Source organism: Phacochoerus africanus, chromosome 2 (genome assembly GCF_016906955.1).
Source record: "Phacochoerus africanus isolate WHEZ1 chromosome 2, ROS_Pafr_v1, whole genome shotgun sequence".
NCBI lineage: Eukaryota > Metazoa > Chordata > Mammalia > Artiodactyla > Suidae > Phacochoerus > Phacochoerus africanus.
Window position 1 is genome coordinate 82,385,143 of NC_062545.1, and position 16,096 is coordinate 82,401,238.

Genomic DNA, 16,096 nt, shown 5'->3' on the forward strand with positions numbered 1-16,096 from the left:
AACAAAAAGAAATAAAACGTATCCAAATTGGAAGAGAAGAGGTAACACTGTCACTCTTCATGACATGATACTATAATAAAAAACCCTATGGACTCCATACAAAAACTACTTGAACTAATCAATGAATTCAGCAAAGTAGCAGGATACAAAATTAACATTCATAAATTGGTTGCATTTCTGTATATTAACAATGAAATATTAGAAAACAAATATAAAGATGCAATGCCTTTTAAAAATCACACCTCCAAAAACTAAATACATAAGAATAAACCTGACTAAGAAGGTGAAAGACATATGCTGAGAACTATAAAACACTAATCAAGGAAATTAAAGAGGATTCAAAGAAAGGTAAAGACATTCCATGCTCCTGGGTTAGAAGAATTAATATCATAAAAATGGTCATACTACCCAAAGCAATCTACAGATTCAATGCAATCCCCATCCATTTACCCATGACATTTTTCACAGAACTACAACAAATAATCCAAAAATTTATATGAAACCATAAAAGACCCAGAATTACCAAAGGAATCCCGAGGAACAAAAACCAAGCAGGAGGCATAACTCTTCCAGACTTCAGATATTACAAAGCTACAGTAATCAAGACAGTATGGTTCTGGTACAAAAACAGAAATGCAGACCAGTGGAACAGAACAGAGAACCCAGAAATAAACCCAGTCAATCAATCTTTGACAAAGGAGGGAAGAATAGAAAATGGGAAAAAGATAGTCTCTTCAGCAAGTGGTGCTGGCAAAACTGGACAGCTGCATGTGAATCAGTGAAGCTGGAGCACACTCTCACACTATGTACAGAAATAAACTCAAAATGGCTTAAAGACTTAAACCTAAGACAAGACCCAATAAAACTCCTATGAGAGAACATAGGCAAAACATTCTCTGCCATCAACTACACAAATGTTTTCTTAGGTCAGTCTCCCAAGGCAACAGAAATAAAAGCAAAAATAAACCATTGGGACCTAATCAAACTTACAAGCTTTTGCAAAGCAAAGGAAACCATTAAAACAAACAAACAAAAAAACCAAAAAACAAAAAGAGGGAGTTCCTGTCATGGTTCAGTGGTTAACAAACCCAAGTGGCATTCATGAGGATGCAGGTTCAACCCCTGGCCTCTCTCAGTGGGTTAAGGATCCAGCATTGCCATGAGCTGTGGTGTAGGTCAAAGATGTGGCTCAGATCCCACATTGCTGTGGCTGTGGCACAGGGTGGCATCTACAGCTCCAACTGGACCCCTAGCCTGGGAACTTCCATATGCGATTGATAAATAAAAATAAATAAACAAATAAATAAACAAACAAAAAGACAAACCATAGAATGGGTGAAAATATTTTCAAAGGATCCAAATGACCAGGGCTTAATCTCTAAAATATACAAACAACTTACACAACTCAACAGCAATAAAAAAACAACCCAATTGAAAAATGGGCAGAAACCTGAATAGACATTTCTCCAAAGAAAACATACAGATGGCCAACAGCCACATGAAAAAATGCCCAACATCACTAAATATTAGGGAAATGCAAATCAAAACTATAATGAAGTATCACCTCACACAGGTCAGAATGGCCATCATTAATAAGTCCACAAAAAAATGAATGCTGGAGAGGGTGTGGAAAAAAGGGAACACTTCTTCACTGTTGCTGGGAATGTAAATTGGTACAACCGCTATGGAAAACAGTATGGAAATACCTCAGAAAACTAAATATATAAACTACTATTATGACTCAGCAATCCTCCTCAGAAAACTAAATATAGAACTACTATTATGACTCAGCAATCCTACTCCTCAGACAAAACTTTCATTCAAAAAGATACATGCACCCATATATTCACTGAAGCACTATTCACAATAGCCAAGACATGGACACAACCTAAATGTCCATTGACAGATTAATGGATTAATAAGATGTGGTACATATACACAATGGAATACTACTCAGCCATAAAAAGAACAAAATAATGCCATTTGCAGCAACATGGAAGGAACTAGAGACTCTCATACTATGTAAAGTTAAGTCAGAAAGAGAAAGACAAATACCATATCACATATTTGGAATCTAACATATGGCAGAAATGAACCTATCTATAGAAAAGAAACAAACTCATGGACTTGGAGAACAGACTTGTGGTTGCCAAGTGTGAGGAGGAGGGAGGGGGATGGACTGGGAGTTTTGGGTTAGTCGATGCAAACTATTGCATTTGGAGTGGATAAGCAATGAGACCCTACTGTATAGTACAAGGAAATATATCTAGTCATTTATGATGGAACATGATGGAGAACAATGCAAGAAAAAGAATGTGTGTGTGTGACTGTGTGTGTGTGTGTGTGTGTGTGTGTATAACAGGGTCACTTTGCTGTACAGTTGAAACTGACAGAACATTGTAAATCAACTATAATAGAAAAAAATAAAAATCTTAAAAAACAAACAAAAAACCCACTTCCTCTAATGAGCTAATCACCAGACAGGACTCTATTGTGAAGGAATAAGTATTCCTTCATAATCATGAGCAAAGAATAAGCAAACCTGAATAAAAGTCAAGAGAAATGATCAAACCAAAACACAAAGAAAAAAAATGAGTGGAAAAATAGAATGGTGCATCTAAGAGCTGTGGGACAATGTCATCTAATGTATAGGCAACTGAAATCCTAAAAGAAGAGAGGAAGGAGTAGAAGAAGTATTTGGAGAGGTGATGGCCAAACACGTATCATGGTCAAACTTCTGAAAATCAAAGTAAAAGCTTAAAAGTAATTAGAGAAGAAGGAAATCTTACATTCTATAGGAAAACAATTCAGAATGATAACAGAGTAGATTCCACTTGGCACAGTGGGTTAAGGATCCAACTGCAGTGGCCCAGGTTGCTGCAGAGGCACAGGTTCGATCCCTAGTCTGGCACGGTGGGTTAAGGATCTGGCATTGGTGAGGCTGTGGCATAGGTCGAGGCTGCAGCTCAGATTCAGTACCTGACCAGGAAAATTCCATAAGCTGCGGATGAAGCCAAAAAACAACAAACAAAAAAGAATGATAAGAGTTCTCATCTATGCAAACTGGAAGATGGAGAGACACTGTTTAAAGTGTTGAGGAAAATAAACTTTCAACCTAGAATTTTATACCCAATGATAACATATCCCTAAAATGAAGGCAAAATAAGGACATTTTCAGACAAACAGAAGCTGAGAATTCACTGCTGGCACACCTGCACTATAAGAAATGTAAAAGTCAGTATTTTAAGGGAAATATGGATCAGCACAAAGAAATAACAAGCACTGAAATAATAAAAATGTGGGTAATTTGTTTAATTTTCTTAATTTCTTTAAAAGAAAAGTGACTGTCTAAAGCAAAAATTTTAACATTGCAGGATTTATAGAATATGTAGAATGAATAAAAATAATAGCACAAGACACACAACAGGGAAATGGAAGTATATTCTTACATGATATGTAAAATGGTATATTATTAAAAGTAGATTGTGATAAATTTAAAATATATATCATAAACCCCTAGAGCAAAGACTAAAACAAAGATGACAAAGAGGTATAAAGAATAAGTTAATACTGAAATTAAAATGGATTCTTTTAGAGTATAATAATGGCTTTATCAACAACAGGTGAATCTAGGTAGATGAAGGGTTTCTAGAGTTCACTGCATCACTCTTGCAACATTTTTCAAAAGCTTGAAGCTTTTTCAAAATAATGGGTTTAATTAAAAATATAAATGACAAAAATGGCCCTAAAGAAATTTCCAATATTTATTTAACCCCCACAGTGTGCGAAGCCTGCAAAAGGAAATACGAAGCTATACCAAGAGAACATATGATCCCCATCAGGCTGCAGCTCACACTTCTATGAGACTCAAAAATGAATAACTGACCATGAATATATATACCAGAAAACTGTCCAGAAATAACAAAATTTTTGATTAAAGGAACTGATATATTCCTTAACTCCAAGACCAATAATCTGGAAACAACAAAAATAAAAGTCCCTAAACTGGTTAATATTTTGTGGAATCATTAAAATATCCCTATCATAATGTAGTTTAATTTCAAAGGGTATTTATCAAACACTAACCATAATCCCTGCCCTGTACTAGATGCTAGGGGTAGACAGAGAAGCTGTATATTAATACTCTGAAACTTAATTTATATATTTATTTATTCAGTTAGTTTTGAAGTAAAAGAAATTTATTATTCTTACAATTTCCATGGGTCAGGGGTCTGGGTACTATTATCTAGGTCTTCTGCTCAGGAAGACCAGCTAATAAATCCCAGATCAGACTGAAATCAAGGTGTCAATTGGGCTGTGATTTTCATCAGAGGCTTGGGACCCTCTTCCAAGTTCACTGGGCATTAGAAAAAAATCCCTTTCTTTGCAGTTGTACCACTGAGGTACCTGTCTACTTGATAGAGACTGTAGGTCACAGATACAGCTTGGATCTGGTGTTGCTGTGGCTGTGTTGTAGGCCTCAGTTACCTCTAATTCAACCCCTGGCCTGCGAACTTCCATATGCTGCAGGTGTAGTAGCCCTAAAAAAATAAAATAAAATAAAATAAAATAAAATAACGGCAACAGATAAAATGTAAATCCCAACACTGAGTGTGCTGCTACCAGGTAATTCAGACATTAACTAAGACTACAATGAAAGATACTGCAAGCAAATTATCTCTACAAAGATATGGATACCAATGTTGACGGAACAAAATTAAAATGGTCACCTCCCCAGTAACAAGAGTAGAAATCAATTAAATAGAAAATGGACAAGCACAGAGAAAATCAAACCCCAAAGTTAATAAGATTGATAACTTTCTAGTAAGACTGATCAAGAAAAAAATACCTCCAAAATGATCAGTATCAGGAACGAAAGAGGGTCTATATCACTATCAAACCTAAAGACGCTAAAGAGCTAATAAGAGAATGTTATCAACAACTAACTTTACGACAATATGGGCAATAATGGAGATGGCATTAACAAATTCACTGACAAACTGACAAAAGATACAGAGAAAATTTGAATTGCCCTATGTACTTCTTTAAAATTGAATTTATAATCAAAAACTTCCTTACCAAGAATATTTCTAAATGTTGGCTGAAGTCTGTAAACCACTTTTTTAATCAAACAAAACCCCTGAAGATTAGACAAAGCCCTGAGTAAACCAGTCATGTCCTCCCCCCATTGGATTTTTAGTGAATGGAAAGGAGATACAGAGAGAGGAAGAATCACAAAAGAGAGCAGAGACAATGGTAAGGAGATAAAGACAAGGTGATAAAGTAAAAGAAAACAAATAGTCTCATTATGTCAGTAAGACAGAACTAATAAAATCAACAAAAACTAGATTACCTGCATTAATGGTGTACAATGGCAACCTGAGAACCTATGGATTAGATTAGAAATGGATGAAAAAGGGGAAATAGACCTGTAAAAATTGTTGGTTTGTATTTCCTAAACAAGCAAGTGATAGCAAAAGAGAGCTGTTGAAGAACCAAGTAAGGAGGCTGGTACACAAAGCAGACAACCTACAGAATAGACAGGATAACTGGAATAACAATACAGTATTGTTTAGAGGCACTCTTTATTACTGTGATAGTACCATCTACATACATTAGAACATTAGTTCAAAACTTGAAACAGTGCTCCTAGAAGAAAATTTTCAGATAGAAAATGTGTAATGGTTAGAGACAGAATTATTAGAGTTTCTGACAATAGAATTGAAACAAGGAGCTAAAGAAACCTGAAGAAAAGAATCTGCTTTTGGAAAAATCTGCTCTCTTCTTGGTGGGTTTGAGTCTAACCTAAAAATTATAAAACTTACGTTATTATTTTACTTTATTATACTATAGTATAAATGAAAGATAGCTTAGAGAACTATAGTCAATTCTCATTATTCCAAACAGTTGTATTCTATAAACTCACTTCAAATACTGAGTCAGGCAACACTGTACCATGGCTCCTATCAGAAAATACAAGGTGAGGTTCCTGCCAGCCTTTGGTCACATTTTTGTCAACCAATCAAAACACAACCTTGTTTAATGCGTGTTTCTGTGTAAAGACATCTTATTCAACACATCCTGAAGATTCATGAACACTAAATTCATAGCCACCAGCACTGTAACTCATGTCTGAACGAAGCTTATCTAACATGGATATTTTCTCTGTAAGGCACATCGCCACCTTCTTGGGACAGCACTTCACTCTCCTTGGGGGGGCCATTTTATATGGTGAAATCACTAACAAAAAGCACAAGATGTGAAAAATGTTGCACTAAATAAACAGATGGCAAAAAAGACACTTCTTCCTGTAAGAGACTGAAACAAGAAGTCAGAGCACTACCTGTATGACCTTGACTAGGAACATTCTTCCAGGCAACACCAATTTTCCACGGCTCTGTGTATGTCTGTAAAGAACTGTGAAAACATTGAGTGCTGATTGTGGGGTTACAAATAAATTTCAGTGAGTAGGCAAATTTGCTCATTTGGAACCCAGGAATAATGAGGATCGTTGTATACTACTGTCACACAAGTAAATTTTTATATATTTACTGTAAATAAACCTAGAAATCTAGAAAACTGTAATACCATTCAAGAATACCATTTCTTGGACTCAATTTGCCAAGATTTTTTAGTTACGAAACATGAAAAATACAAATCCATTAAAAGTCACTTTTACAATGATTTCAAGCAGGCCTCTTCAACTTACTAGAATATGACAATCAGCATTAGGAGAAGTCAAAGCATGTTCATTTTTAAGTTATAAATTAAATTCATTAAATCTGATGTGGGGAACTTAATTCACTACATTTTTAAGAGCAGGACTGCCAGTATATTGATTGTAATCAACTTTTCAGAAATACCATTTATTCATATGGACTATTCTTGAGTATCAGGCCATGCCTTCCATCATCCTAAGATTAAAGTGCTGCCAAAAGATTTCATGACTTAATACATCATTATCCACATTGGTTACACACTGCAGTTAAATGCATTATATGAAAAACAAAGTCTGATCTAGGCTCTACAGAGTTCTCACAGATGAGAGATGTTTATTCAAACACCTAAATGTTCATGTTCAAAGCTTTATGTATTTGCAAATCACCTTTAGTTCTTGGGAGAGACAAAGAGAAAAATAGCAATAAATGATAAAATTACAATTGCATGAATTATTAGTGACTTCAACAAAATTTTTGAAAAAGCAATCTCTTTCCCATCCATTTCCTCATCATTCCAATTAAGTCCTATTGCATTATAGCAACTACATACTTTACAGAGAAAGGTGAGAATTAAGTGAATGAATGAGAAACTCTGTACACCTGCCTTAGAGATCATTCCAGGCCAATGCCCACATTTTACAGTTGGCTGCCAGCCAAGTGCTCTTTTTACACCATTATTTTTAGGAATGTGACCAGACTGCACACCAGATCATGAAGCATAACTGCTGCTATGTATTCCAAAAAAAAGGGTCCCCCAAATATTAGCTATAAAAACCTATACCAAAGTGTATATTTTCTAAAGGGACTGTCTCTCTTGGCCTAATCAAGCTGAAACCTGAACTGATCTAAAAGTGGGGCAATTGTTAGAAAATGAAGAACTCAATACTTTAAAAAAAGAGAAGGAAAATTATACCATTATACCATGCTTCCCTGTGGTACAGCTTTGATTAAAACTTGGGCCCAAACATTAGTTCTGATCAATTATTTCCATATTAAAATCAAAAAACTCTGTCAAAAGGAGGAAAAAAAGACACATCTCGCTTTGTAGTTGGGAAGCGGGAGAAACATTTATTAATGTTAGAACACATTCGTCAACAAAAACTTTAAAAAATTCACCCTTAGGGAGTTCTCATCATGGCTCAGCAGTAACTAACCCAACTATTATCCATGAGGACACGGGTTTGATCCCTGGCCTTGTTCAGTGGGTTAAGGATCCGGCATTGTCATGAACTGTGGTGTAGGTCATAGACACGGCTCAGATCCCACGTTGCTGTGGCTGTGGTGCAGGCTGGCAGCTACAGCTCTGATTCAACCCCTAGCCTGGACACTTCCATATGCCACAGGTGTGGCCCTAAAAAGACAAAAAATAAAAAGATAAGAAAAATAAAACATTTACTCTTAAATCAACAACCTTATCAGAAGGGTGTCATCCATTCGAATCTTACAGGAGATATGCAGTTGAGAGTAATGCCTATTATTTTTTAAGCATAGCAAACCAGTCCTTATCTCCATCAATATATTATATGAATAATAAAGTATGAATGTATAACAACTTCTCTTCTAATGTCCTCAGATATGAAGGGTTCACATGTGAGAGTTTTCTGAAAAAGTGGCTTTCTACTGTAGAAACAGCTCAGACATGCCTGTAGCCTGGAGCAGCTCACAAAATGGACCTCTGCTTCACCCAGGCCTGTAGAGTGGGGAAGTCATTTTGTACTAGTTACTTACACTTGATAAACAGGTGTGCAGCTCAGCCAGAAGGCAAGGAGGGTATTACAAACCCTGTGAAATTGGGAAAGGAGCTTTTTTCCATCTGGCAGAATCCTCATTCCAAGGTACTGGTCCTATCCTTGTTTATTTCCCCAATAAACTTTGAAAAGTTGAGCATCTGTTCTTCTGTCTCAGAACAAGCTATGTTATCACCTGCTGGAAGATTCCATACCCTTTGCCCCTGAAAAACATTCCATACCCTAACTGTACCTGTTGTGGATTGGTCTGTGTACACACAAAATTCATATGCTGAAGTCCTAACTAGCGGGACTTCAGAATGTGACTTATGTGGATACAAGATTAAAGCAGATGTAATTAAATGAAGTCACAGTAGTGTAGGACTGGTGTCTTTTTAATAAGAGTAAATCTTGGAGTTCCCTGGTGGCTCGGTGGGTTAAAGAGCTGGCTTCACTACTGCGGCTCTGGTCATGCTGTGGTGGGTTCAGTCCTCTGCCCAGGAACTTCCACATGCCACAAGTGCAGCCAAAGTAATAATAATAATAATAATAATAACAACAACAATAATAATAATGTTTCATTCATTCAACAAACACATACTGATGACCTCTAAGTTCCAGGCACCAAGGATAGAGCAGGTGCCAGACATGGCCCCTGCCCTCATACAGGTGACAGTGTCATCAGGAAACTGACAACAAACCAAAACTATACAATGATAAAATGATAACTGCGATAACAGCAATAAGTGACACACTTCCTTTCTTCTTTAAACAGAGGAGAGCAGACATATTGGATGCTGCCTGGACACCTCAAGGACATCACTATGGAGGCCCAGAGCACAGCTGCAAGCCCTTACTGTTTTTGCTCCCCTCCAAGATGCCATGTTGTAGGACACCATCAGATCTACTTTCATCAACTCCCATCCCATTTCTCCACTCACCCTCTCCAATCTATCCACTTCTAGTTTGGAACTTCTGATCGGCTATGGGTTAGAAAAACTGGATCACTAATATTGCTTAATAAACATGGATTATGTGATAAAAGTTGCTATAAATGAGAACTAAAGATTTGCCTTTAATGTGGGCTTTCTGACTTAAGATTCTCAGAGACTTTTTTTCCCATAGAATTCTGTTATGGTGCACAAAGGTAGAACATTATTCCATATAAACTGTTACTGAATAATTTTATTACTTTGGTTTTGAATTGCAAACGCTTGTTTTCTTCAAAAGCGTTATAGTACAGGGATGCTATGTAAACAGCAACTTAGGCAAGAAATATTGTCCATATTCAGACTGAGAGAATCCACTGTCCAATGTAAAGCATATTTTTATTATTTAATTGTGAATCACATCAGCAAGTAATAAGACCAAGAGCTTATAGAGCATTACAACTAGAAAGCCCAGCCAACACATTTTCCACTACATAATAAACACCACCTACTTCTTATGCATATCCAACAATCATTTTTTTGGTTGTGTTTCTTAAGTACTTCTTCAGTTACTTCAATTAATTTGCCTTTTAATCCTAAAGGGTCCTTCTCACTTTTGGTCAGTAGAATTCAATCCATGAGACTTCTGCCCTGTTTCAGAGGGACCTCAAAAAGTAAAAGGGAAGAATTCAATTTGGCATCTTCAAGTTGGCAGCCCTTCCCCTTCCTGCTGCTGGTCTTCAGGCTACTTTATTACTCTAATTCCCACTCAAAAAGATAGAAAAAAACCCTCAAATCTGACAATTCTAAAGCCCTTCTTATAGTTTTAGGAGGTTGTATTAGAATTATAAATTGAACACCATATAAAATAGCTGGGCTATAACGTGGGCTTAGAAATGCTAGCACACAAATATGCACCCTAGTGCTATGACAGTTATAACAAGGATAGTACAGAACCTGGAGTCAGAAAACAAGTTGTGGTCCTGGCTCTACCAATATGTTCTAGCTGCTTACCAATCTGGACCACATTTTCTTTGCCTTAAAGATCTAAAGAGGAGTTCACTGGTGGCTTAGCAGGTTAAGGATCCAGCGTTGTTCCTGCTGTGGCTCAGGTTGCTGCTGTGTCTAGGGTCAATCCCTGGCCCAGGAACTTCTGCATGCCTTGGCCAACAACAACAACAACAAAATTCAAAAGAGATTTGATAGAAGAAAATAGAAACAACTAGCTAAAGTTGATTTTCCGGATTTTCAACAGACACAGAATTTCAAAACTCACATGAGACAGCAGTGAATCCACTGAGAAACAAAGGTTATCAAATCACGAAAATAAGAAAACAGTCACACTCTAGGGGAGGGGTTGGCAAACTGGCCTGTACCTGTCTCTGTATAGCCCTTGAACTAAGAAAAATTTCCATACATGGTAGGGAAGGTGAAGAGATTGAATCTTTATGAAGCCCTCAAAGCCTAAAATATTTCTTACCTGATCTTCTGCACAAAAGTTAGCCTACTCCTGCCTAGAGGGTTTAATAACAGAATGTATTGGATTTTGTAGGGTTTTTTCCCCCCACAAAATACATTTTCAAAGCTTTTATTTTATTTCTTTTTAGGGCTGCACCTGCAGCATATGGAAGTTCCAGGGGGTTGAACTGGAGCTGCAGCTGCCAGCCTAAGCCACAGCCACAGCAACACTGGATCAAAGTTGCATCTGTGATCTATGATGCAGCTTGTGACAATGCCAGATCCTTAACTCAGTTAGCAAGGCCAGGGATCAAACATGCATCCTCACAGAGACTATATCAGGTTCTTAACCTGGTGAGCCATAATGGGAACTCCAAAGCTTTTAGATAAGATGTATTATTAGTATTTTAACCAGTTAAGATACCCCAATGGAAAATTTTCAAGACATTTCTATAGGATAGGGCTACTATCTAACCTATATAACTAGTTTGTAACATAGTACCAGATTACTGTTTAATGTAGAGGCAGCAACATTCAAGGAAGTTTACTTCTACAGACTGAATTTTGTGTCCTTCCCAAATTAGGCTGAAATCCTAGCCCTCCATGTGATGGTATTAGAAAGTGGGGCCTTTGGTAGGTGATGAGGTTGCTGGGATTGCTGCCCTTATTAAATAGGACTCAGGGAGCTCCCTCATTCCTTCCACTGAGTAAGGACACTGAAAAGATGGCTACAAACCAGGAATTGGGCTCTCTCCAGAAAAAGAATTGGCCAAGGCATTGATCTTGGATTTCCCAGTCTTCAGAAGTGTGAGAAATAAGTCTGTTGTATAAGCCACCCACAGTCTTCTGGTATAGCAGCCCAAAAGGACTAAGTCAATTACAAATCTCATTTTCCTCAATCCTATCTATTTTAGACATGCAATTGTTCCCCAAATAACAAAGTGATAGGTCTGTGGTGCCTTTCCAGTTTCACATTCCTTCTTATGAATCTATGACATCCCATTCTTCCCTCATTAAAACTCTTTAGGTGTCTTGGTCTCCATAAATGAAGTAAAGTATGAGAATACATATGATCTTTCCCGCACCAAACCCAAATGATTTCTTTTGCCATTCCATCACCTGCAGGGTGGTTAAAAGTAATCTTTTGGGAATGTACATTTAATCTAGGGCCCTCCCTCCTTCCCATATTCTTTATAATGATGTATCTGAGTTCCCTAGAGCTGTTTACCAGATCCTTCATAATCTGGTCATAGTTTGCCTCACTAGCTCCATGGTTTAACTTTCTCCCCTTTCCAGTCTATGCTTTAGGTAAATGGGAACTCGTTTCCCCCTCTCCCGCACAGGAATCACTTCCCCCAGAAACCCTCTCTGACCCCAGGTCCTTCGTGGTCATAACAGACTGTTATCGTACTTGTGACATTTATAGCCATCTCTTTACTAGTCTATGAAGTCTAGTGGACTAAACTCAGTGAAAACAGAGATATTGGGGCTCAGGGCTGGCCATGAAAAAGGAACACTCTGACAGTCCTCTCTGTCTCCCTGGAAGCAGGAAATAAATCTCCCATGTGAAAGATGCCCTGCCGTTACTGGGAGGTAGCAAGACATCCTTCTCACCAGAGATAGGAAATTCAGGGTCGATAAGTCTCTATAAACAAAGCCTGTTACTTCTTTACTAATGTACTCCCCAAACTTTGCTTAAACTCCTTACTAATGAAGCTTCCCAACCTAAACTTCTTTATCGCATCAACTTCTCTCAAATTTATTGTTTGTCTAAAATGTATAAAAGCTGCTTGCTTTGGCCACTTGTTGGGTCTCATTTCAATGAGACTTCTGTGCATGCAAATTAAATTTGTTGCTTTTTCTCCTGCTAATCTGTCATGTGTCAATTTTATTATCAGAACAGCTATAAGAAGGAGGAATGAATAAAAGTGGAAATTTCCCCCTTTCCAAAAGAGACTACATCTCTAGCATATGGCAGCTTCTCAATAAATATTTATTTACTAGTGTTCATAGAGACAATTTTAAAAAAGAATCGGTCTTTCTCACTCAAAAGTCTATACTTTTTGCTTTTTAGGGCCAGAGGCATGGCATATGAAAGTTCCCAGGCTAGGGATCAAATTGGAGCTACAGCTGCCAGCCTACGTCACAGCAACATGGGATTCAAGCCATGTCTGTGACCTACACCACAGCTCACGGCAACACCGTATCCTTAACCTACTGAGTGACACCAGGGGTCAAACCCGCATCCTCATGGATACTAGTCAGGTTCATTACCACTGAGCCATGATGGGAACTCCAAAAGTCTACACTTCTAACAATTATGATATAGGAACCTCCCCAACTAAGTTCTATTTCCTCAGCCTCTACCCTTGTCATATAATCCTGACAAGGGTTCTAAGATGTTCAAGATTGGCTTATTTTGAAACTGATCAGGACTCTATGGGACCTGCCATGTCCCTGCTCCTTATTTGCTGAAAAAGCTTTAGTCTCCTAGGCCTTTCCAGAGTTCCAAAGAGCAGACTCAAACAGCTAATGATTACAGAAGTGAGAAAATGTTGAAACCAAGGAAAAGTAGTCAAGCAAGAACAGTACTAATAGCTTGAACAATAGAGTAAAAGGATTCCCAGCGCCCCCGGAAGGGGCACAGATAAAAATGTGATGCATATCCTTGAGCTGTTTTCCAGAAACCAGGGCCCCAAGGAATGGATACTGTTAACCACAAGCACTCAGACCCCAGAATGGCTGGAACCAGAAGGTTGAGGACTGAGATTTATAATATATCACCATGTTACCTCATCACCAACCAAACAGAAGAATGTCCATAAGCTAATCATGCACCCTGGGACACTCACCTCAAATGCTGCCTTTAAAAATTCTTGCCTGAAAGGTATCAGGGAGTTCAGGTGTTTTGAACATTAGCTGTCCATTCTCCTTGCTTGGTACCTTGCAAATAAACACTGTACTTTCCTTCATCACTATTCAGTGTTAGCAGATTGGTTTTGCTTCTTGTCAAGAAAGCAAACCCAAATTTGGTTCAGCAACAACTTCACAAAGAGGGGAAAAAACAATCTGAGTTTTTTCTTGAATTGCATCATAATCTATTTTAGTTTCTTTTTGGACCCAAAGACTCATGCTACCACTTGTAGACTTTTTGTATTTGCCTCTAAGTTTTCTCCTTTAAATAATACTGAGAATGTGGTCGATAATTTTAATGGAGAAGGGGCAGCAACTCTCTTATTTTAATTCAGATATTCTTTTTTTTGGGGGGGGGGGAAGGCTATACTATTCAGCCATGCACTTAGCTAAAGTAAAGAAACAGGTAAAATACCAAGGAGGACAGAACACATGATTTGATGGCTGGATGATAAATGCAGCAATAAATGAAAAGTCATAGTGTGAATCACATCACATCAGGCCTATAGGGTCCCAAGGCGGCATTTCTTAACCAGTTTCCTTTTCCGTGAAATGGAGATGACAGAAGCACCCACTTCACAGGATTACTAGAAAGATTAAACACATGTAAAACACTCAGGCAATCAGTAAACACTGAACAATTCTCAGCTATATTATCCTTATAGTCAGGGTTATAGACTTTCGAAAAGTTAATGAAAACTACAGATCCCAGAAGCCATTACTCTCATCTAGAGACAAACTCAGGTCCATGTGGAGAAAATAAAGAAAGTTGATGAACATTTAGGTTGTGGCAGATGAATGGATTAAGAAGATGTGGTATATATACACAATGGAATACTACTCAGCCATAAAAAAGAACAAAATAATGCCATTTGCAGCAACATGGATGGAACTAGAGACTCATACTAAGAAGAAGAAAAATACCAAGATAGCACTTATATCTGTAATCTAATATACAGCACAAATGAACCTATCCATAGAAAAGAAATAAACTCATGGACATGGAGAACAGACTTGTGGTTGCTGGGAGTTTGGGGTTAGTAGATGCAAACTATTGCATTTGGAGTGGATAACCAATGAGATCCTGCTGTAGAGCACCGAGGAACTATATCCAATCACTTGTAATGGAACATGTGGAGGATAATGTGAGGAAAAGAATGTGTGTGTATGTGTATATATGTAAGACTGGGTACACTTTCCTGTACAACAGAAATTGACAGAACATTGTAAGTCAACTATAATTTAAAAAATTTTAAATAAAGTTGATGAGATTCCCAAATGATGTTAATGCTAAGACTCAAGAGTCCAGAAATGAAAAAAGAGTGGCCCAAGTAGATAGAAGACCTTTTCAACAAATATAAAGATGTGAATATTGAATGTGGAACTAACAAATAATGGGAGCAAGCATCATTCATGTTTCAATGAACACAAGAGACAATTTTATTAAATTCTGTAAATATAAAACGCATTTGTGGCACAAGGGCAAAGTAACTACATTTGACAAAAAATTATATTAGCCTAAAGTCGGCAAGCGATATCAGTAGAGAAAGCAGTGATAAAACAATCAGGTACCACAGCAGGAGAGAGGCAATGTGACTTGGGAAAGTGTCAGTAAACTTAACCGAAGGTCTGTGGACATCTGTTCTCGCTTCCCCAATCCTCCATAGCGCCGCAGTCCCCACTCTTCGCTAGATGATCTCTTGTCACAGTTGCTACTGCCCAACCTTTTCCTCTCCTAGGGAACCCATACAGCTCACAACTCCTTCATAAAGTGAAGAACAAAAGAACGGAAGGATTATGTTGCAGGAAGGAAGCTAATACTAAGTACCTAAAAATTGGAAGCCGTGCCTGGCACTATCCCACATCTAAATTTAATTAGCGGGAAAAGAGTCGGAAGAAGAGAACAGAAGGGAGAAAAGGATGGGAAAGAAATGGGGCCAGTAGGTAAGAGGGAGGGAGGGAAGGAGAGTTTGGCATGGGATCTGAAAGACATCGCCAGCAAGGGCAGGAAGGAGGGAACCAAGGCTAGAGGAGGGACAGGAGGTGGGAGAGGGGACGGAAGGAGAACCGACTGTGCTAGAGCACGAAGGGGGCTGCAGCGCGAGTCGGACGGGGTCGCCCGTTTACCTTGCTGTGCCCCCCCGAGGGGCCGCGCTGCTGCGAGCTGGGGCCTGGGAGACACTGGGGAAGGACGGTCAGCATCCTGGACCCCTGGCCGGGCCCTACCGGCAACCCACTCGCTGAAGTAATTAACACCTGCCGCTCTGGCTTAGAGGCGGGGCAGAGGGCAAGCCCCTGACCCACTTGCGGGGTCACGCGGGCTGAGGCACGCCGTGACGCCTCACGTCGA